At 36.3% G+C, this 23,800-nt stretch overlaps 1 protein-coding gene and 1 long non-coding RNA gene across 5 annotated transcripts in view; one reads left to right on the top strand and one right to left on the bottom strand.

Moving 5' to 3' along the window:
- Positions 1–23,800, bottom strand: part of LOC128016610 (teneurin-3) — a 281,615-nt gene that overhangs the window by 238,147 nt on the left and 19,668 nt on the right. The window lies entirely within an intron of this gene.
- LOC128016639 (uncharacterized) lies at positions 19,344–21,270 on the top strand. The gene is made up of 4 exons (XR_008184228.1): positions 19,344–19,395; positions 20,010–20,027; positions 20,476–20,570; positions 21,176–21,270. It is a non-coding gene; the product is annotated as an uncharacterized LOC128016639 (long non-coding RNA).

The following is a 23,800-nucleotide window of genomic DNA, read 5'->3' as shown; positions in this document are numbered from 1 at the left end:
ATGATAAATTTGGCAATAAACTATCAGCACTATCATTCACTTTTATTCATTCATATTTGTATCATGCAGCACCGTGCCCTCGTTGCCCCAAGCGTTACCATTTTCTCCTCATAAGTCTTGAGTGCACAGCAAGCATCCTCTCCCTACTCCCTACTTTTCTTTTTTCAAAAATTGCATTTGGTATCTCTATTTTTGGTGCGGCTAATTAATCCTCAGCATTTAGACAGAAAGCCACAGGAGTAACAAGGCATTTAAGGGCTGGTGGGGCCCTCAGCGTTAATGGCAAGCCTGGTTATGGAAAGCCCCCCACCGTTTGTCATGTCAGCCACCGTGTGCTGCTCCCATTAGGCTTCGCCCACACTATTGCCAAAAGGCAAGGGCACCCACGCACACCAAAGGACAGCCATGTCACAGAGAGTGTCTTCACCCACGATATCAAGACATGCACACACTGTCCAAGGAGGTCTATAATAGTTAGAAAGTTAGCTTTTAACATCTCAATGGCACATCCTCGGCTTACGCAGGTCCACCCAGTCTTATTTTACAGACGACTGACTTGTTTGAGTAGTCTAAGTATTTTATGGAACCATCCACAAATGTTTGTCTTGAGAGTCAACTAAGCCATAAAATCCATGTTATAAAAAAAGCTTCTCTTAACAAGGTAAAGAAGTATAAAAGTTTAATATGTTCATAAAGGTTTAATATAATTAATAAAAAAGCTGAATATTTTAAGAACTATAATTCATGGGCATAACTAGATTTTGCAGTTTCCAAGCAACATATAATTTTGGCCCATTAATATAAAATGTGTTCATTAAAAGTGTTTTTATAATGGCTTTTATATCTCTTTTATAATAATTAATTAATTTACTCATAGCTCTTCTTCATCCTCATTTCATGAAATTACTGCATTTTTTTTATAGACAAAGTCAGTTTTCAACTGTATCGTCAAGTATTGTAGTTGAATTACAGACATAGTTTCCTAAGATATTTCACATTCAGCACATCGTTCTGATTTTATAAGATATTGTTGTCATCTATTGTTGTAATAAATCTCAATACTATCAGGGCAGGAAAAACAATGATGGAAGTATAAATGTATGACAGATAGGTGGCTTCTCAGCTATATATATATATATAAAAAAAATAAATAAATAAAATAAAACCTTTTTTCTTCCTTAACATTGTTGTAACACAGCTAGCATCTTTTGTGTTTTCCCAACCGGGCTTTTAATGTTGAGAGCATCTAGCTCTTATAGGCTCGGTGTTTTAGTGCCACTTGTGCATTCCTGAATATCAATGTGGCTGTGAGAGCAGATTAGAGGCTGCCTCCCTCTCTCTCCCTCTCTCTTTAAATTAGTTTGATTTTCCCCCAGATGGTCAGATTAAATTACATAAATGCTGTCAGCAAAATCCTATTCTCCACTGTATTCATGCCATCCTTACTCTGAGGCCCATACATCCCACTTCTTTTAAAATCTTTCTTTGCCCTGTCTTCTCCTCTTCCGATTTAACCTGCCTGACCATAATTCTTCTGTGTTTAAGGTTTTTAATAGATCCTGACCCTTACACTCTTTCTGTGCCTTGATTAAGTGTGTGTGTGTGTGTGTGTGTGTGTGTGTGTGTGTGTGTGTGCGCCAAATCTGTACAGCTGACAGCGTCTCTGTAGATGAATCACTGTAAAACTCCTTCCCGAACCCCGCTGTGTGTCAGAAACCCTGGGCTTTGGAGGGACTCCAGTGCCAATTATTACAATAACAAGTGTTTAAATGAACAAGACTGTACAATTATAGCACTTAATTACTCTTAATCCACATAAGATTAGATATTGCAGGTCTACCGGTAGTATTTCTTTGCGCAAATCTGGATAAATGGAACAGAAAAATTAGGTTCGAACCAACTGGGCTCCAAAAATAAGACTTGCCAGAAAAGGAAGGAATTTTTCAAAAGTATGAAAGTAAACAGGTTTGGTTGTTTGTGAAATGGGATAATTGAATTATAAGGAAAAGAACGATACAATAAAAAAAAAATATATATATATATATATATATTTTTTTTTTAGGGCCGGGACTCGATTAAAAAAATTAATCTAATTAATTAGAGGCTTTGTAATTAATTAATCTAAATTAATCGCATTTTAATCACATATAAATATTTGACCTGAGAACAGTGAGAAGTAATTTTTTTCACATGGATTTATAGTATACCATTGAATAATGACTGAATACATAAGCTTAAGCAACAAAATATTGTTTATTTTTGTTCAACCAAGTCTAGCCAGACCAGTGCAATTTTTGCCATGAAGTGTAGCAATAGCATAATTAGAAACAATTTAGAAATATTACATTTCAGAAATTCAGGAAGCTTATATGTGCTGGAACCTTCTGTAAGGTGTTTTTTTTAAGTAAAACACAATACTGTCAATTACATTCAGAACATTGGAAACACTGACTATTAGAAAACATCTCTCTGTTGCTTAAGAGGCCATAACATACTAATTCCAACTCTCAATAACCTTGGCCAAAACAATAAAGAGTTCAACATAAACTGTTGCACCAACAAAATAATACATAGTTCAACATAAAGTGTAAAGTCCACGATAGCTGCTATATGTTTTGCGTTGAGGTGATACCTGAGGCTCAATGTGCTGCAGCGGGGATATGCGAACGCTAGTTGGTGCTCCAGTATAATCGGTCCGCTGAAACGCATACAGTGAGAAACGTTCCGCGGTGCAAAAATAAGTTATTAAAAACGAGGGAATTTTTTTTTCTGTAATTAATTAATCTTAGTTAACGCGTTATTTTTTGTGTAATTAATTAATCTCAATTAACGCGTTAAAGTCCCAGCCCTCATTTTTTTTAAGAGGTCAGATTTTAATCTCTCCCTCCTACACAAGCACATGTACTTTCTGGCTTCTGTCAACACAAAATGTCGGCCCCTGCAAAGCCAAAGAGGAATGAGGAAGTTTTCGTTTGAAAATGGTGGCTGTTTAGGCCAGAGAAGTAAACTCCTTCTGACAGACTAAACAGAAGTGGAAGCACTGGGTGGCCCGCTCAATTAAATACTGTTATTTTGAGCTAACACAACACTTTTTGCAGCATTTCTCAAGCTGAAATAAACAATAAATACTTGAAAAAACAGCAAGAGAGAGAGAATTACACAATTTCCCCTCTCCACCCGGCAACACTAAAGATGCCATCTGGACATCTTGTGTGAGGGAAGCAGCATCCTATCATTGAGGTGTGTTTGTGTTATGAAGATTACGACACCTCCACTTCCTCGATGGTGGGATGAAGTCTGGTATCACGTCCTGTAGATCTGGTCAGTGTGCTTTGAACATGCTATAGTATTGCTGGAGAAAAAATGTATTAATTTCTCACTGGATTGAAAGACTAATTTAAGTAACAAACAAACAAAACAGTTGTAATTTCCCAAAAATGCTTCAGTTATATAAATAAAGAGGACACCCCTTTTAAGTTTGCCTTGCAAAACGCATCATTTCCATTCCTCCTGTCTAAACAGATGGACTCCGTCTATAAGCTGGGAGCTCATATGGGTGGACTGTCCCTCGAGCCAGAACAGTGTTAAATAATACCCTGTGTGCGATACTATACAAATGAGAACTGGGACGCGGGTACTCGTCGACAGTTCCATCCAGAGGCAAAGGCTCAGGCAACTGAGAGCTTAAATTTGTGAATTGTCCATTGGGTCCAGATTGTAAACATGTTTGTTCTGCAATTGGGCCAACACAACTGAACGAGAAAGGAAAGCAATTAACGGAACTTCAGCAGAGGCAGGACGCTTCAGGAGACTGGGAAAGACAGGGCTGTGCTTAGCTAATTGCGCCGCTTTGCCCGTTTTAAAATAAAGTGTATAGGGTTGGAGATAAAATCCCATTCAAACGCAAACAAGAGGTATTTATGTTAGACGGTTTGAAAGGAGAGAGACAAACTTCTGCCCTGTGAAGTGTTTCAGTACGAATATTTCATTTTGTCATTTACTGTAGGCCCTCATATTAAATTAACATGAGTGGACCATTGTTTTCAAAAGGACTGGATAAATACCCTTGAACAAATGATCACAGAGAGCACTGGAAAACACGCTGAATGAGTTCTGCTACCTATCAACAGTGACATTCGCATTCAATTATAATAATAACAATAATGAAAAAGTGCATACTGTAATATAAGTCACATCACTTGTTTTCCCAACTGATACAAAGATTGTTTATGCACAGTTATTACTTTTGGATGAGACACTATGGTATAAAAAACATGTAATATGTTTTGAATTATTGTCTATCACGTCTTTAATATTCTAAATAAACACCAAGTCAATAAGCAGATTTACAAAAGGGATTCACACCTTATTATATATGTCAGATTTAAATTTAATATTTTTTTTTATATCATATCTTTATGTGGTAACACTTTATTTTGATAGTCCAACTTTAGACATTTTCCTAGCAGTAAGTAACTTTGCAAAATGTCAACTAGCAGTTAGTAGAGTATTAGTAGACTGTCTGCTTAATATCTTCTAACACTTTCTTTGTCAACTTATTGTCAACTTATACTAAGCCTAAACCTACCCCTAACACTAACCCTAAACCTACCCTAACAGTCTACTCTGAGAGTTAGTAGACATGTAGTTGCAAATTTCTGAGATTTAGTTGATATGTAGTTGACATGTAGTTACAAAGTTACTTATAGTCAGTCAAATGTCTAAAGTGGACTATCGAAATAAAGTGTAACCCTTTATTTTAGTACTTACATCTTATGCTTATGACAAAGAAACTGTACATAATTTAGTCATGTGTGCTCCAGTGGTTTTATTTAGCGGTTTTGTTTATTCCAGATGTGGTATTGTCAACTATGGCAGAATAAAAATAAAAAAAGGAAAAAATGTATGAGTATTTCTTTATTGTACTTTGTTCTAACCATCTAAGTCTGTTGGCAGCTTGCTACATAATACTGTGCTGGAAGCAAGAAGAGAAGAAATGTGTCATATTACAAGCCCATTTAATAACAAGTTGTGACTTTTCAGGCTTGGCATCAGATCTAAATCTTTTTTTTATTTTTTTATTTTTATTATTCATTTAGACAGGTATAAGGGAAATATTAACCACTGGCACTTCATTAAAAACAATATCCTTTTGAACAGTCTGCCATATACAGAGATTGTTTTAGCTCTTCACTAAATATGGTTTTCATAATAGTTAATTAAAAATTGTTTACAAAGTACTGACTTTTAAATAAATATATATATGTTTACATTAGAATAATTTGTGATGATTAGGTTTTGTGTGCTCTTTTAACACTTTAGGGATGAAGACATTTTGCCTTCACTGGTTTATGGCAAACGTCTGGGTCTAAATCAAACTCTTGTTTGATTTGAAAATCATTAACTAAAGCTTAAAGCAACCAAAAAAAACCAAAAAAAAAACAATGATATAATTCTTTAGTTTAGAAAGAGTTCAGAAGTTGTAAAAAATAAAATAAAATAAAAAATTCAGAGAGTAGCCAAGATATCCGGTTTCCCAGGCAAGACAGAACCTTCAACAGGAAAAAACACACCTACACAGACTCATTTCATTTCCTATGAACCATCATGAAGTAGAGGGGTTTAATTCTGTTCCCATTTCCCAAGCACAGAATGCCTGAGCCAGCAGCATGACCCAGACCATGCAGTCCCTGTTGTAGAAAGTCATCGGAGGGCTGGAGATGCTGGGGTGCTTGCTGCAGGATGTAGGGCTCATTACTCATGCGGTGGTCACTTCTCACCAAACACAATTAAGACTATTTGCCCTCCTGCAGCAGATCATGAGACAGGAAGAGAGGAGGGTTGGTTGAACATCCCGCGCTGCTACAAGAGGACCGCAATGATGGAGGCAAAAATCGAATTTTGATAATGGCATACATCCATTTGTAGGGCTTGGCAGGGATGGCAAATGAGCAGGAAGTAAAAGAAAGAAAGAGGGGTGGGGGAGGGGGAAATAATGACCTTACTGGAGTGAAAAATATCAAACAGTTCCATTGCATCCGATCTGTAATGCACATTTCACAAAATCAAAATCAGTTGCAGTTGTTACCTGTCATTCACCTCTAGAAAGGTCAAAAGAGATAAGAAAACACACCTCCACACACTCTGAGCGGTGTTATCAGAGCTCTCTCTTCAACAGGTGAGCTCTAGATGTTGATGCTTAGATATTCTAAGGTGCTGAGCATTTCATACAAAAATCTGTGTTTTGACATTATGACATATTTTTGCTTTTTTTTTTTTTATCTAGTGAGTGGCCTACAAAGACAGGATTTTAAGGTATTGTGTGCCTGCTCTGAATGGTTTTAAAAAAGTCAACAAATTAATTATGCTGCCAGCAAAAAATAATATATAATCTTTTTTTTTTTTTTTTTTTTTTCACATATTAAAATGAATGTTTGTATGTTCTTCAGGATACATTACTTCTCCAACCCGGCTGTTTTTGTAAATAAGATCCGGATCTTAATGACTTGCCTGGTTAAATAAAGGTTAAATGAAATGAAATGAAAATATTTTAGTCATACTTATAGAAAATAGGTGAGTGTTAATTAAAGTGTTAATAAAGTCTCTTTCTGCAATAAAAACAGTCTGAACAGTCTGAAACAAAAATATTGTGAAATATTATTATGATATAAAATTGTAATTTTCTTTTTAATATGTTTTAATATGTAATTGATTCCACATGATCCACATGATCCTTCAGAAATCCTTCGAATGATTTGCTGCTACAGAAAAATGTCATATTACTATCAATGCTGAAAAGGGTTGTGTTGCTTTACATTTTTGTAACTTTGAAGTCATTTACCAGATTCTTTAATGAAAGTATTTATTTGAAATATAATTGTTTTGTACCAATGCACAAATCTTTACTGTCACTTTAATGCCGCCTTGCTGAATACAACTGTCTTTCAAACAAATACAAAAAACAAATGTGCATATAATTTATGTTTACGTATTATATGTTGTTTTTCTATACACATTGAAGTATAATGCAGTTAGCCTACAAGAATGCGACCATCAGTCTCTTGAAATCAGTTGCGAGTCCGATGTATTTGGTGCTGCCTATGTTAAGTGTTCCAAATCTGTCACGTACAAGGTTCCAAGGGCGTCACGATACTGCCTTGGTATCAGGCAGTGGGCAGCAAGGAAAGGTTTTGGAGCATAGCTTCTTTTTTTAAAATTTGCAGCGAATGTTTGCTTAACAAAGGATGAACATAAGAACAAACCTAAACTCTGCAGTGGCTCCAGAGATAACACTTACACAAAGCAAAAGAAGTCAGCTACTTTTGTGCACTTTGCAGAACTTGCCTCCACAGATTAGAATAAGTGGTGACTCTTTTAGGACTGAATCAGAACGCTGATATGACAGACCCTCGCCTTAATTACTACTCTAAGAGCACCAGTGGCAGGCCTGATTTCGTTCAAAATGTCAATGTGCCCACTTGGGAGAACAAAAGCGGGGAGAAAATAAAAAAAAAACGAACTAAATTGAGAACAAATGCAGAAATGTTGATGTCAACAATATTTTTAAGCGCCATGGGACTGCTGCACGACAGACAACAACATACATCATATCATGCCGCTTGTGGTTTTTAACCAAAGGAGTTTCTCAATTTATTGTGAAGAAAGACAGAGAGACACCATAAAAGAGAGAGAGGAGGGTTGTTTGTGTTTCAGATTAAGCAAAAAGATGTGTGCTAATAGTTCTAAGATGCTGATTTTACTGTGCTGTAAACCCAGCAGGCACACAACGTCATATGACGTTAATATTAGATTAGATTTAGGTCGCGACGTCAGGTAACCAAAATTCAATGTCAAGCCAACGTCTAATGACAACGTTAAATTGACGTCCAAGACCAACATCATCTGACGATGATATTAGGTTGTTTTTAGGTTGTGTTATAAAATAACCAAAATCCAACGTCTAGCCAACGTCTCAAGCCAACGTCACATTGACATCGAATACTGATATTTAGTCGTCAGGTATGGCAACCAAAATCCAACGTTACCTAGACGTCATAATGGCAACGTCCAAACAACGTCAAATTAAAACATCATTTGACGTTGATCTGTAGTTTGTTTTAGGTTGTGACATTAACTAACCTAAACCCAACGTCGAGCCAACGTCTCAAGCCAACGTCACATTGACATCAAATACTGATATTAAGTCGTCAGGTATGGCAACCAAAATCCAACGTTTTCTAGACGTCCTAATGGCAACGTCCAAACAACGTCAAATTAAAACATCATTTGACGTTGATCTGTAGTTAGTTTTGGTTGTGGCATTAACTAACCAAAATCCAACGTCGAGCCAACGTCTCAAGCCAATGTCACACTGACATCAAAAACTGATGTTTAGTCGTCAGGTATGGCAACCATAATCCAACGTTTTCTAGACGTCATAATGGCAACGTCCAAACAACGTCAAATTAAAACATAATTTGACGTTGATATGTAGTTAGTTTTAGGTTGTGGCATTAACTAACCAAAATCCAACGTCGAGCCAACGTCTCAAGCCAATGTCACACTGACATCAAATACTGATCTTAAGTCGTCAGGTATGGCAACCAAAATCCAACGTTTTCTAGACGTCATAACGGCAACGTCGAAACAACGTCAAATTAAAACATCATTTGACGTTGATCTGTAGTTAGTTTTAGGTTGTGGCATTAACTAACTAAAATCCAACGTCGAGCCAACGTCTCAAGCCAACGTCACATTGACATCAAATACTGATATTAAGTCGTCAGGTATGGCAACCAAAATCCAACGTTTTCTAGACGTCCTAATGGCAACGTCCAAACAACGTCAAATTAAAACATCATTTGACGTTGATCTGTAGTTAGTTTTGGTTGTGGCATTAACTAACCAAAATCCAACGTCGGGCCAACGTCTCAAGCCAATGTCACACTGACATCAAAAACTGATGTTTAGTCGTCAGGTATGGCAACCATAATCCAACGTTTTCTAGACGTCATAATGGCAACGTCCAAACAACGTCAAATTAAAACATCATTTGACGTTGATCTGTAGTTAGTTTTAGGTTGTGGCATTAACTAACCAAAATCCAACGTCGAGCCAACGTCTCAAGCCAACGTCACACTGACATCAAATACTGATATTAAGATGTCAGGTATGGCAACCAAAATCCAACGTTTTCTAGACGTCATAACGGCAACGTCGAAACAACGTCAAATTAAAACATCATTTGACGTTGATTTGTAGTTAGTTTTAGGTTGTGGCATTAACTAACCTAAACCCAACGTCGAGCCAACGTCTCAAGCCAACGTCACATTGACATCAAATACTGATGTTTAGTCGTCAGGTATGGCAACCATAATCCAACGTTTTCTAGACGTCATAATGGCAACGTCCAAACAACGTCAAATTAAAACATCATTTGACGTTGATTTGTAGTTAGTTTTAGGTTGTGGCATTAACTAACCAAAATCCAACGTCGAGTTAACGTCTCAAGCCAACGTCACACTGACATCAAATACTGATATTAAGATGTCAGGTATGGCAACCAAAATCCAACGTTATCTAGACGTCATAATGGCAACGTCCATACAACGTCAAATTAAAACATCATTTGACGTTGATCTGTAGTTTTTTTTAGGTTGTGGCATTAACTAACCTAAACCCAACGTCGAGCCAACGTCTCAAGCCAACGTCACATTGACATCAAATACTGATGTTTAGTCGTCAGGTATGGCAACCATAATCCAACGTTTTCTAGACGTCATAATGGCAACGTCCAAACAACGTCAAATTAAAACATCATTTGACGTTGATTTGTAGTTAGTTTTAGGTTGTGGCATTAACTAACCAAAATCCAACGTCGAGCCAACGTCTCAAGCCAATGTCACACTGACATCAAATACTGATCTTAAGTCGTCAGGTATGGCAACCATAATCCAACGTTTTCTAGACGTCATAACGGCAACGTCGAAACAACGTCAAATTAAGACATCATTTGACGTTGATCTGTAGTTAGTTTTAGGTTGTGGCATTAACTAACCAAAATCCAACGTCAAGCCAACGTCTTAAGCCAATGTCACATTGACATCAAAAACTGATGTTTAGTCGTCAGGTATGGCAACCAAAATCCAACATTTTCTAGACGTCATAATGGCAACGTCCAAACAACGTCAAAATAAAACATCATTTGACGTTGATCTGTAGTTAGTTTTAGGTTGTGGCATTAACTAACCAAAATCCAACGTCGAGCCAACGTCTCAAGCCAACGTCACACTGACATCAAATACTGATATTAAGTCGTCAGGTATGGCAACCAAAATCCAACGTTATCTAGACGTCATAATGGCAACGTCCAAACAACGTCAAATTAAAACATCATTTGACGTTGATCTGTAGTTTTTTTTAGGTTGTGGCATTAACTAACCTAAACCCAACATCGAGCCAACGTCTCAAGCCAACGTCACATTGACATCAAATACTGATGTTTAGTCGTCAGGTATGGCAACCAAAATCCAACGTTTTCTAGACGTCATAATGGCAACGTCCAAACAACGTCAAATTAAAACATCATTTGACGTTGATTTGTAGTTAGTTTTAGGTTGTGGCATTAACTAACCAAAATCCAACGTCGAGCCAACGTCTCAAGCCAATGTCACACTGACATCAAATACTGATCTTAAGTCGTCAGGTATGGCAACCATAATCCAACGTTTTCTAGACGTCATAACGGCAACGTCGAAACAACGGCAAATTAAGACATCATTTGACGTTGATCTGTAGTTAGTTTTAGGTTGTGGCATTAACTAACCAAAATCCAACGTCAAGCCAACGTCTTAAGCCAATGTCACATTGACATCAAAAACTGATGTTTAGTCGTCAGGTATGGCAACCAAAATCCAACATTTTCTAGACGTCATAATGGCAACGTCCAAACAACGTCAAAATAAAACATCATTTGACGTTGATCTGTAGTTAGTTTTAGGTTGTGGCATTAACTAACCAAAATCCAACGTCGAGCCAACGTCTCAAGCCAACGTCACACTGACATCAAATACTGATATTAAGTCGTCAGGTATGGCAACCAAAATCCAACATTTTCTAGACGTCATAATGGCAACGTCCAAACAACGTCAAATTAAAACATCATTTGACGTTGATTTGTAGTTAGTTTTAGGTTGTGGCATTAACTAACCAAAATCCAACGTCGAGTTAACGTCTCAAGCCAACGTCACACTGACATCAAATACTGATATTAAGATGTCAGGTATGGCAACCAAAATCCAACGTTATCTAGACGTCATAATGGCAACGTCCAAACAACGTCAAATTAAAACATCATTTGACGTTGATCTGTAGTTTTTTTTAGGTTGTGGCATTAACTAACCTAAACCCAACGTCGAGCCAACGTCTCAAGCCAACGTCACATTGACATCAAATACTGATGTTTAGTCGTCAGGTATGGCAACCATAATCCAATGTTTTCTAGACGTCATAATGGCAACATCCAAACAACGTCAAATTAAAACATCATTTGACGTTGATCTGTAGTTAGTTTTAGGTTGTGGCATTAACTAACCAAAATCCAACGTCAAGCCAACGTCTTAAGCCAATGTCACATTGACATCAAAAACTGATGTTTAGTCGTCAGGTATGGCAACCAAAATCCAACATTTTCTAGACGTCATAATGGCAACGTCCAAACAACGTCAAATTAAAACATCATTTGACGTTGATTTGTAGTTAGTTTTAGGTTGTGGCATTAACTAACCAAAATCCAACGTCGAGTTAACGTCTCAAGCCAACGTCACACTGACATCAAATACTGATATTAAGATGTCAGGTATGGCAACCAAAATCCAACGTTATCTAGACGTCATAATGGCAACGTCCAAACAACGTCAAATTAAAACATCATTTGACGTTGATCTGTAGTTTTTTTTTAGGTTGTGGCATTAACTAACCTAAACCCAACGTCGAGCCAACGTCTCAAGCCAACGTCACATTGACATCAAATACTGATGTTTAGTCGTCAGGTATGGCAACCATAATCCAACGTTTTCTAGACGTCATAATGGCAACATCCAAACAACGTCAAATTAAAACATCATTTGACGTTGATTTGTAGTTAGTTTTAGGTTGTGGCATTAACTAACCAAAATCCAACGTCGAGCCAACGTCTCAAGCCAATGTCACACTGACATCAAATACTGATCTTAAGTCGTCAGGTATGGTAACCAAAATCCAACGTTTTCTAGACATCATAATGGCAACGTCCAAACAATGTCAAATTAAAACATAATTTGACGTTGATCTTTAGTTAGTTTTAGGTTGTGGCATTAACTAACCAAAATCCAACGTCGAGCCAACGTCTCAAGCCAACGTCACATTGACATCAAATACTGATGTTTAGTCGTCAGCTATGGCAACCAATATCCAACGTGTTCTAGACGTCATAATGGCAACGTCCAAACAACGTCAAATTAAAACATCATTTGACGTTGATTTGTAGTTAGTTTTAGGTTGTGGCATTAACTAACCAAAATCCAACGTCGAGCCAACGTCTCAAGCCAATGTCACACTGACATCAAATACTGATCTTAAGTCGTCAGGTATGGCAACCAAAATCCAACGTTTTCTAGACGTCATAACGGCAACATCGAAACAACGTCAAATTAAAACATCATTTGACGTTGATCTGTAGTTAGTTTTAGGTTGTGGCATTAACCAACCAAAATCCAACGTTTTTTAGACGTCATAATGCCAACATCCAAACAACGTCAAATTAAAACATCATTTGACGTTGATCTGTAGTTAGTTTTAGGTTGTGGCATTAACTAACCAAAATCCAACGTCAAGCCAACGTCTTAAGCCAATGTCACATTGACATCAAAAACTGATGTTTAGTCGTCAGGTATGGCAACCAAAATCCAACGTTTTCTAGCAGTCATAATGGCAACGTCCAAACAACGTCAAATTAAAACATAATTTGACGTTGATCTGTAGTTAGTTTTAGGTTGTGGCATTAACTAACTAAAATCCAACGTCGAGCCAACGTCTCAAGCCAACGTCACACTGACATCAAATACTGATATTAAGTCGTCAGGTATGGCAACCAAAATCCAACATTTTCTAGACGTCATAATGGCAACGTCCAAACAACTTCAAATTAAAACATCATTTGACGTTGATCTGTAGTTAGTTTTAGGTTGTGGCATTAACTAACCAAAATCCAACGTCGAGCCAACGTCTCAAGCCAACGTCACACTGACATCAAATACTGATATTAAGATGTCAGGTATGGCAACCAAAATCCAACGTTATCTAGACGTCATAATGGCAACGTCCAAACAACGTCAAATTAAAACATCATTTGACGTTGATCTGTAGTTTTTTTTAGATTGTGGCATTAACTAACCTAAACCCAACGTCGAGCCAACGTCTCAAGCCAACGTCACATTGACATCAAATACTGATGTTTAGTCGTCAGGTATGGCAACCATAATCCAACGTTTTCTAGACGTCATAATGGCAACGTCCATACAACGTCAAATTAAAACATCATTTGACGTTGATTTGTAGTTAGTTTTAGGTTGTGGCATTAACTAACCAAAATCCAACGTCGAGCCAACGTCTCAAGCCAATGTCACACTGACATCAAATACTGATCTTAAGTCGTCAGGTATGGCAACCAAAATCCAACGTTTTCTAGACGTCATAATGGCAACGTCCAAACAATGTCAAATTAAAACATCATTTGATGTTGATCTTTAGTTAGTTTTAGGTTGTGGCATTAACTAACCAAAATCCAACGTCGAGCCAATGTCTCAAGGCAACGTCACACTGACATCAAAAACTGATATTAAGTCTTCAGGTATGGCAACCATAATCCAACGTTTTCTAGACGTCATAATGGCAACGTCCAAACAACGTCAAATTAAAACATCATTTGACGTTGATCTGTAGTTAGTTTTAGGTTGTGGCATTAACTAACCAAAATCCAACGTCGAGCCAACGTCTCAAGCCAACGTCACACTGACATCAAATACTGATATTAAGATGTCAGGTATGGCAACCAAAATCCAACGTCTTCAAGACATCATAATGTTAACGTCCAAACAACGTTAAATTATAACGTAATTTGACTTTCATCTTTAGTTTATTTTAGGTTGTGACATTAACTAACCTAAACCCAACATCAAGCAAACGTCTCAGGCCAACGTCACATTGACATCAAATATTGATATTAAGTCGTCAGGTATGGCAACCATAATCCAATGTTTTCTAGACGTCAAAATGGCAATGTCCACACAACGTCAAATTATAACATAATTTGATGTTGATCTGTAGTTCGTTTTAGGTTGGTGCATTAACTAACCAATATCCAACATCAAGACAATGTCTTAAGCCAACATCAGATTGACATCAAATACTGATATTTAGTCGTCAGGTATGGCAACCAAAATCCAATGTCTACAAAGCATCATAATGTTAACATCCAAACAACGTAAAATTAAAACATCATTTGACTTTGATCTTTAGTTTGTTTTTAGGTTGTGTTGTGATATTAACTAACCTAAACCCAACGTCAAGCCAACGTCTCAGGCCAACGTCACATTGACATCAAATACTGATATTTAGTCGTCAGGTATGGCAACCATAATCCAACGTTTTCTAGATGTCATAATGGCAACGTCCACACAACGTCCAATTAAAACATCATTTGATGTTGATCTGTAGTTAGTTTTAGTTTGTGGCATTAACTAACCAAAATCCAACGTCTAGCCAATGTCTTAAGCCAACGTCACATTGACATCAAATACTGATATTTAGTCGTCAGGTATGGCAACCAAAATCCAATGTCTACAAAGCATCATAATGTTAACGTCCAAACAACGTTAAATTATAACGTAATTTGACTTTCATCTTTAGTTTTTTTTAGGTTGTGACATTAACTAACCTAAACCCAACATCAAGCAAACGTCTCAGGCCAACGTCACATTGACATCAAATATTGATATTTAGTCGTCAGGTATGGCAACCATAATCCAATGTTTTCTAGACGTCAAAATGGCAACGTCCACACAACGTCAAATTATAACATAATTTGATGTTGATCTGTAGTTCGTTTTAGGTTGTTGCATTAACTAACCAATATCCAACATCAAGACAATGTCTTAAGCCAACATCAGATTGACATCAAATACTGATATTTAGTCGTCAGGTATGGCAACCAAAATCCAATGTCTACAAAGCATCATAATGTTAACATCCAAACAACGTAAAATTAAAACATCATTTGACTTTGATCTTTAGTTTGTTTTTAGGTTGTGTTGTGATATTAACTAACCTAAACCCAACGTCAAGCCAACGTCTCAGGCCAACGTCACATTGACATCAAATACTGATATTTAGTCGTCAGGTATGGCAACCATAATCCAACGTTTTCTAGATATCATAATGGCAACGTCCACACAACGTCCAATTAAAACATCATTTGATGTTGATCTGTAGTTAGTTTTAGTTTGTAGCATTAACTAACCAAAATCCAACGTCTAGCCAATGTCTTAAGCCAACGTCACATTGACATCAAATACTGATATTTAGTCATCAGGTATGGCAACCAAAATCCAATGTCTACAAAGCATCATAATGTTAACGTCCAAACAACGTAAAATTAAAACATCATTTGACTTTGATCTTTACTTTGTTTTTAGGTTGTGTTGTGATATTAACTAACCTAAACCCAACGTCAAGCCAACGTCTCAGGCCAACGTCACATTGACATCAAATACTGATATTTAGTCGTCAGGTATGGCAACCATAATCCAACGTTTTCTAGATGTCATAATGGCAACGTCCACACAACTTCAAATTAAAACATCATTTGATGTTGATCTGTAGTTAGTTTTAGTTTGTGGCATTAACTAACCAAAATCCAACATCAAGACAGCGTCTCAAGCCAACATCAGATTGACATCAAATACTGATATTTAGTCGTCAGGTATGGCAACCAAAATCCAACGTCTTCAAGACGTCATAATGTTAATGTCGAAACAACGTCAAATTATAACGCCATTTGACTTTGATCTTTAGTTTGTTTTTAGGTTGTGACATTAACTAACCTAAACCCAACGTCGAGCCAACGTCTCAGGCCAACGTCACATTGACATCAAATACTGATATTAAGTCGTCAGGTATGGCAACCATAATCCAACGTTTTCTAGACGTCATAATGGCAACGTCCACACAAATTCAAATTAAAACATCATTTGATGTTTATCTGTAGTTAGTTTTAGGTTGTGGCATTAGCAAATCAAAATCCAACGTCGAGTCAACCTCTTAAACCAACGTCAGATTGACATCAAATACTGATATTTAGTCATCAGGTATGGCAACCATAATCCAGTGTTTTCAAGGCGTCATAATGGTAACATCCAAACAACGTCAAATTATAACATCAATTTATTTTATTTTTTTTAATTGTTATTTAATATAGTGGTTTCACTTTATTGTTATGGTTCCTTTTGAAATTTTTGTTGTTGCGTTGTTGCACCTACAGTCATGGCCAAAAATATCAGCACCCTTGTTAAATATGATCAAAGAAGGGTGTGAAAATTCATCTGCTTTAATCGTTTTGCACTTTTATATAAAAAATTCACAAAAATGTATCCTTTCATTGGATAATAAGAATTTAAAACAGGGGGAAATATCATTATGAAATAATTTTTTTTTTTTCTAATACACATTGGCCACAATTAATGGCACCCTTTTATTCAGTACTTTTTGAAACCTCCATTTGCCAGATTAACAGGTCTATTTTTTTTTCTATAATGCCTGATGAGGTTAGAGAACACCTGACAAGAGATCAGAGACCATTCTTTCATCCAGAATCACTCCAGACCCTTTAGATTCCCAGCTCCATGTTGGTGCTTCTTCAGTTCACTCCTCTCATGTTCTGTAAGGTTCAGGTCAGAGGACTGGAATGGCTATAGCAGAAGCTTGGTTTTGAGCTCAGTGACCCATTTCTGTGTTGTTTTCGAGGTTTGTGTTTGGATTATTGTATGGTTGAAAGATCAAAACATGGACCATTATAAGATTTCTAACAGTCACTTACTGATTTTTTATCTGTTGGTATTTGATAGAATCCATGATGCCATGTTTCTAAACAAGATGTCTAGGGCCTCCAGCAGAAATATAGGCCCAGAAAAAAACAAATACAGCAGTATATTTCATTGTGCACATGGGTTACTTTTTTCTCTCTGTGTTCACCTAACCCATCTTGAGTGTTTGCTGCTAAAAAAATCTCATTTTTTTGGTTTCATCTGATCATAGAAGCCATTCACATTTAAAGTTCCAGTCTTGGCTGATAACTGAATTATGCTTTAGTTTGTTTTTGAATGAGCTAGGATAATTTTTCTTGTAACCCTCCCAAACAACATGTGTTGATGTAGGTTCTGTTTGACTTTTTTTAAAAGGTTTTCTGAACCAGAGACTGCTATTTGCTGCAGTTCTCCAGCTGTGACCTTTGGCGAGTCTTTAGCTACTCAAACTCTCCTTCTCACCACACATTAGGACGATATAGACAAGTACTCTTCCAAGCAGTTTTGTAACATTTTATGTTGATTGGAGATTCTTAATTATTGCCCTGATGGTGGAAATGGAAATTTTCACTGCTCTAGCTCTTTTCTTAAAGCCACTTCACCAATTTGTTAACCTCAATTATCTCAATTATCACATCAGAAATACATTCTTTGGTTTTTCTCATTGTGATGAATGATTAAGGGAATTTGGGCTTTGTTTTCCCTCCTCTTTATATTTCTGTGAAACAGGTAGCCATAGCCATAGCTGGATAATTTCATGTTTATAATCAAGCTTGAGTGCTCAAAATTGTGAATTTGAATGGGAATATACTTCAGAGATATTTTACTCATAAAAATTTCTAGGGGGGCCAATAATTGTGTCCAATGAGCATTTGAGAAAAAACTTTTCATTTCTTATTATCCAATGAAAGGATACATTTTTGTGAATATTTTTTTAAATAAAATATCAAAAGGATTAACAATGAATTTTCACAACCTTCTTTGATCACTTTTACAAAGGGTGCCAATATTTTGGGCCACGACTGTACCTGCTTTCATTAGAGTGTTAGAATAAGTTGATGTACTTGCAAAGTTACTTGTAGTCAGTCAAACATATTCTGGGAGAGCATCAGAATTAGAAATTAAGCAGACAGTCTATTAGTACTATAATGAGAGTTAGTTGACATGTAAGTGCAATACTTATATTGTCAATAGAATATTCAAAAGGGACTATGAAAATAAAGTGTTATGACTTTAATTTGACCCATGACCATTCATGAACCATAACAGTTTATATAAATTGATATCCAATCTGTCACAGTTTTCTGTCTTTCTGTCACAGTCTTATGTCTTTCTGTCACAGTCTTCTGTGAGTGTTGTGTTTGTTTGGTGCCATGTGCTTTTGTCCTGTCTCTTTTCTGACCCCGCCCACCTTGTCACCTCAACGTCTTGTAAGTGTTACTGGTTCTCGTGTTTTTTTGCATCTTGGTTTTGTTTTTGCCGTGTTGGCTTTTTTGTTCTTAGACTCCAGAGGGTTAAAGTTAATCTTCCCTGCATTTGGACCCAGACCCTGTTCTTTCTTTGCTGGCCCGTGACACAATCTTGTTTGCAATATAATGCAATTCAAACACTCTCAAACATGTTAAGACATATTTAGGAGGATCAAAACAGTATTGCTTACTTAATTCTGGGCTGGAAACATTGTTTATCAAAACATAAACTTGTTGATCTTTGTGTTGGAAAGTAAAGTGAGTGCATGCAGACAATGCAAGCATTACTGTTTATTGTACAGTCTTATAATTATGCAATATAAATGTCTAATTCCTTTGCTATAATTTAGTCTGTTCTTATATATGTTTTTTTAAATATATAAAATAATTGATCAGATTGATTGCTGCTTCTTACTTGCATTTTTCATATTTAAAGTACATTCTAGTTAAAAATTTAAAATTACAAATTTCATATTTAAATGTTGATCTCATCCATCAATGATGAATATGCTTCAACTTTTTCTGTGTATGGATTTTGTGAATAAGCACTACAGAATAATACAAGTTAATTTAAAGTATATTATTGTTTATTTTATTTGGATTTTTATTATTATTATGATTATTATTTGTATTTTTTTTATTTTTTTTTGCCAACACCCCCCCCCCCCCCCATAATCCCACGCCCAAACATAATGCAACACGGTGACATCGCGCTATTGCGCCATTTTGCGAATACTTGGCGGTCTTTTTTGGATCGGCAGGCATCAGTTTATCAGGCGGCCTGCGGTGCACTTACAGCTCAAACTGTGGTGAGTATATCTGGGTATTAGATCATGTATAACGTAAAAGTGTTTATGCCCCCCTATATAATGATATTACTTGTAATACGTATCAAATACATCGAAGTGTTTTAGCTGCAAGACGATGGGTAGAGATAATTAATTAAAAAATGGTAACGTTATATCCCTGAAATAAAAACGAGTCATTAAAGCCATCTAACTGTTAGCGCTGAAAAACAGTTCAAATAAAGTTTAAACTTGAGACATATGTTTTTAATTATTATATTATTATTATTATTGTTTCGAATAATTTAACGATTCAATGCTTTTTTTTCTTCAATTGTGTCATGCGAATTAGTTATACAGGTGTTTATAGTAACTTAATATTCTGCTGTACAAGTTTAATTAATTTTGGATCTCCTTTAGCTGTCAGATTTCTACACACGATGTAAAGAGGCTCCTTTTTTATTTATTTTAAGCAAAAACAGCCTTTTCTTCTACAAGCTCTAGTTTTATATTTGGGGTTCAAGTTTATCACTAAGGTATAGTATTTAATATAGTGTGAATTTAGGGGCTATACTATATGAGGTTATAACTTTTGTTTTTGCTTTGTTTTGCATTTATCTCTTTGCCATGTTCTGAAGAAGCCATATTGTTGTAAGGTATGTTTTTTTGTTCATTTATAAAAGAGCCGCTAGAACAATCTGCTTTAATATATTACATTAATTAGATTAAAATATTAATAGATTGAAGGTAGTTAATCTGATTCTTGTGGTTTTCTTGTGTGCTCTTCTGTTATCCTATAATTTTGCACTTTACAGTTGCTAGCAAGGAGAAAATGAATGAAATTAATATTTACAGGCCAAGTTGTTGAAATAGTGTTGGTTTTACATTTTGAAATTGCACAATATCAGTTGTTTTGCAATAAGATAAAAACCTGCCAGTTTGGGTGAGCCTATGACTTTTAATCTAGTACCAACTGGAGGACCTGTATGATATCTGCATTATACTAGATATGATATGATATGAACACGTAACAGAAACTATAACATCTGCCTCATAATGTGTCATGTATAATTAATTATTTGGGCATTACTCTTGTATCCACAGGTTGATGACAAATGAGGTCATGGCCTGTTTCAGTATGAAGTGGGGGAAGGGGAAGCTTGCTTTCACCAAGATCAATCTGTACACTGTTGTCACAGGTAAAACAAAATTAACATATAATACAAATATTAGCATCATATCATTGTGACATTCAGCGTTGTTTAGTTTCTGTTTTAGTTGGTTTAGTGAAAACCAGTAACCTCGTATTGTAGGTACTCATCTGTCACACAGAAATCACACAAACTTCCATATATACACTTCTTATTGATTGGCAGGTCATTCCTGTTGCCAGCCTATCTTTATTGTTCAGAACTCTAACAATTGTTTTTGCATTCTCTAACAATTGTTTTTGCATTTAATGTATTAGACATTAAATGTTAATTTACCTTAAGACACTCTGCAAAAAAATACTGCAATGTGTCTTTGTTGTCATGGTTTTCTTTTGCTAGATTGTCTGCTTAGTGTTTGTCAATTGCATCACAAGCTGAAATATATTTTGATGACTTATAGCATGTAATTTACATTCATGGCTCTTAAAGCTAGGGTAGATTTTTATTTTTTTCTAAGAAACCAAATCAATAGTGTAAGTGGTCTAAATGTATTCTGTGGAAGGCAAATAAATAGTTAATGATTACATTCAGTGATTACTATAGTGCATCATATCCTATACTTACACATTTTCTTATTCAAATATTTCTTACAGAGAGTGTCCAGAAAACATCAAAAGAGACGGGGCAAATACTGCAGCAGCCACTGCCTTTTGTTTAAAATATGCCCCAGCAGAGCCGTCGCAAGAAGGGTGAGAGGCCCTGTGCAAAGTTGATGTGCGAGGCCCTCTACAATTTTGCGTGTGTGTGTGTGTGTGTGTGTGTGTGGTGGGGGAGGTTGCTGTAGCAAGGCAAGGCAAGTTTATTTATATAGCAAATTTCGAACAAAATGGTAATTCAAAGTGCTTTACATAAAATTAAGTAAAATAATCATGAAGAACAAAACTAAAACAAGCAATTTTAAAACTTTGGAAATTATTTAAAAATTGACTTGAATTTAAAACAGTTAGAAATAGAAAATGATCTTACAGTTAATACATAAAATACAGTGCAATCAGGTCGGACATCGCACAGTGCTCATTCAATAAATGCACAGCTAAACAGATGAGTTTTGAGTCTAGATTTAAATGTGACTAGTGTTTCAGCACATCTGATCTCTTCTGGAGGCTGATTCTGGAAGCAATGTATTTTGGTCCTAGGTCTTTGAGTGACTTCTAGACAAGTAAAAGTACTTTAAAATCAATCTTAAATGTAACTGGAAGTTAATGAGGACTGGTGTGATATGCTCAGATGTTCTAGTCAGAATCCTGGCAGCAGTGTTCTGGATGAGCTGCAGCTGTCTAATGGTCTTTTTGGGAAGGCCGGTGTGGAGCCTATTACAATAGTCCACCCTGCTGGTGATAAAGCATGAACAAGTTTCTCCAAGTCTTGGCTGGAAACAAAACATCTAATTCTTGCAATGTTTTTTAAATGATAGTATGCTGATTTAGTTACTGCTTTGACATGACTACTGAAACTAAGGTCTGTCTCCAGAATCACACCACGTTTCCTGTCTTGATTTTTAGTTGTTAGACCCCTAGAGTCAAAGTATGCATTTCACCTTAAAAACTTCATCTTTGTTTCCAAATGCAATGACTTCAGTTTTTTCCTTGTTTAACTGAAGAAAGTTCTGGCACATCCAGCTATTAATTTCATCAATGCATTGGCAGAGGGAGTCAATGGGGCTGTAGTCATTTGGAGATAGGGCTAGGTAAATCTGGGTATCATCAGCATAGCTGTGATAGGCAATTAGGTTCTTTCTCATTATTTTACTTAGAGGAAGCATATACAGGCTAAACAAGAGCGGTGCAAGAATTGAACCTTGTGGGTCTCCACATATCATGGATGTCTACTTAGACTTATGCTCTCCTAGACTCACATAATGATCACTCCTTTTCAAGTATGACCTGAACCATTTGAGTACCATCCCAGAAAGCCCCACCCAGTTTTCCAGTCTCTCTAGTAGTATGTTATGATCGACAGTGTCAAACGCAGCACTGAGATCTAGCAATACCAGCACTGATATATTGCCAGAGTCACAATTTAAGTTAATATCATTTATTATCTTAATGAGTGCTGTCTCTGTGCTGTGATGCGGTCTGAAACCAGATGTTTAAGTATTTATTCAGCTGATTAAAAACTACCTTTTCTATAATTTTGCCTATAAAAGGAAGATTAGATATTGGTCTATAATTGCTCAAAATGGTGTTATCAAGATTGCTCTTTTTCAGGAGGGGCTTAACAACTGCAGTTTTCAGGGAGTTTGAAAAGTCCCAGAAAGAGATTTGGTTCTAAACAGTTAAGCACACTTTTGAAAAAAGATGTGGGAAGTGTGTCAATATAGCAAGTTGATGATTTTAGTTGCTGCACTATGTCTTCCAAAATGTTGTTTGTTTTCTTACTGACTATTATTGGAGCAATATCATTAATAACATTCTTAACTTTTGAGTTGAAGGAATCAAGGAGAATATCAACAGAGTCGGCAGAAAATACTTGGTGTTAAAGATATGGCCTCTGTAAATAGCACACTAGTGTTCTCGTTAGGGCTGCACTATTAATTGCATGCAATTGTCATGCATGTCTCGTCAGTAAAGCTGGTTCTGTGATTAGCAGTGATTAGCGGTTGATGTCAATAACCTGCTTTCAAATGGAGCCGCACTTAATAGACAGAGCCGTAGTTCGCTGACAAGCTACGCAATATCGCGTTCATAACCGCATGAGATTCTTCTGCGATTTTGAACGCAATAATGCACCACTTGTCAGCGAACTACGGCTCTGGTTATTAAGTGTGGCTACATTTGAAAGCATATCCTTCTGACAGAGACAGTTCTAGAGTAAGTGGTAGCAGAGATCAATATATCAAAGAAAATACAGAAGTGATCAGATAGTACTACGTCCTTAATAACAATGAATGAAATGTTTAGAGCCCTACTGATGATTACATCTAGAGTGTGTCCACCTTTGTGTGGGTCCATGCACATGCTGAATCAAGTCAAAGGTATTTAGAACTGTTATCATTTCTTTTGTAGTTTTGTTTTCTGCATTGTCTATGTGAAAATTAAAATCCCCTGCATTAGCAAAACAGTCAAACTCTGAGGAAATCATTGATAACGTTTCTGTTACCTCAACAAAATGCTGAAGAGTATTTTGGAGGCCTGTAAATAATAATAAAAAGAATGTGTTGAGCACCTTTTAGCACAACCCCTAAATATTCAAAAAACAAGTCATGACCAAATGACACT

Source organism: Carassius gibelio, chromosome A1 (assembly GCF_023724105.1).
Source record: "Carassius gibelio isolate Cgi1373 ecotype wild population from Czech Republic chromosome A1, carGib1.2-hapl.c, whole genome shotgun sequence".
Lineage (NCBI taxonomy): Eukaryota > Metazoa > Chordata > Actinopteri > Cypriniformes > Cyprinidae > Carassius > Carassius gibelio.
This window is presented reverse-complemented; position numbering and strand designations above follow the sequence as displayed.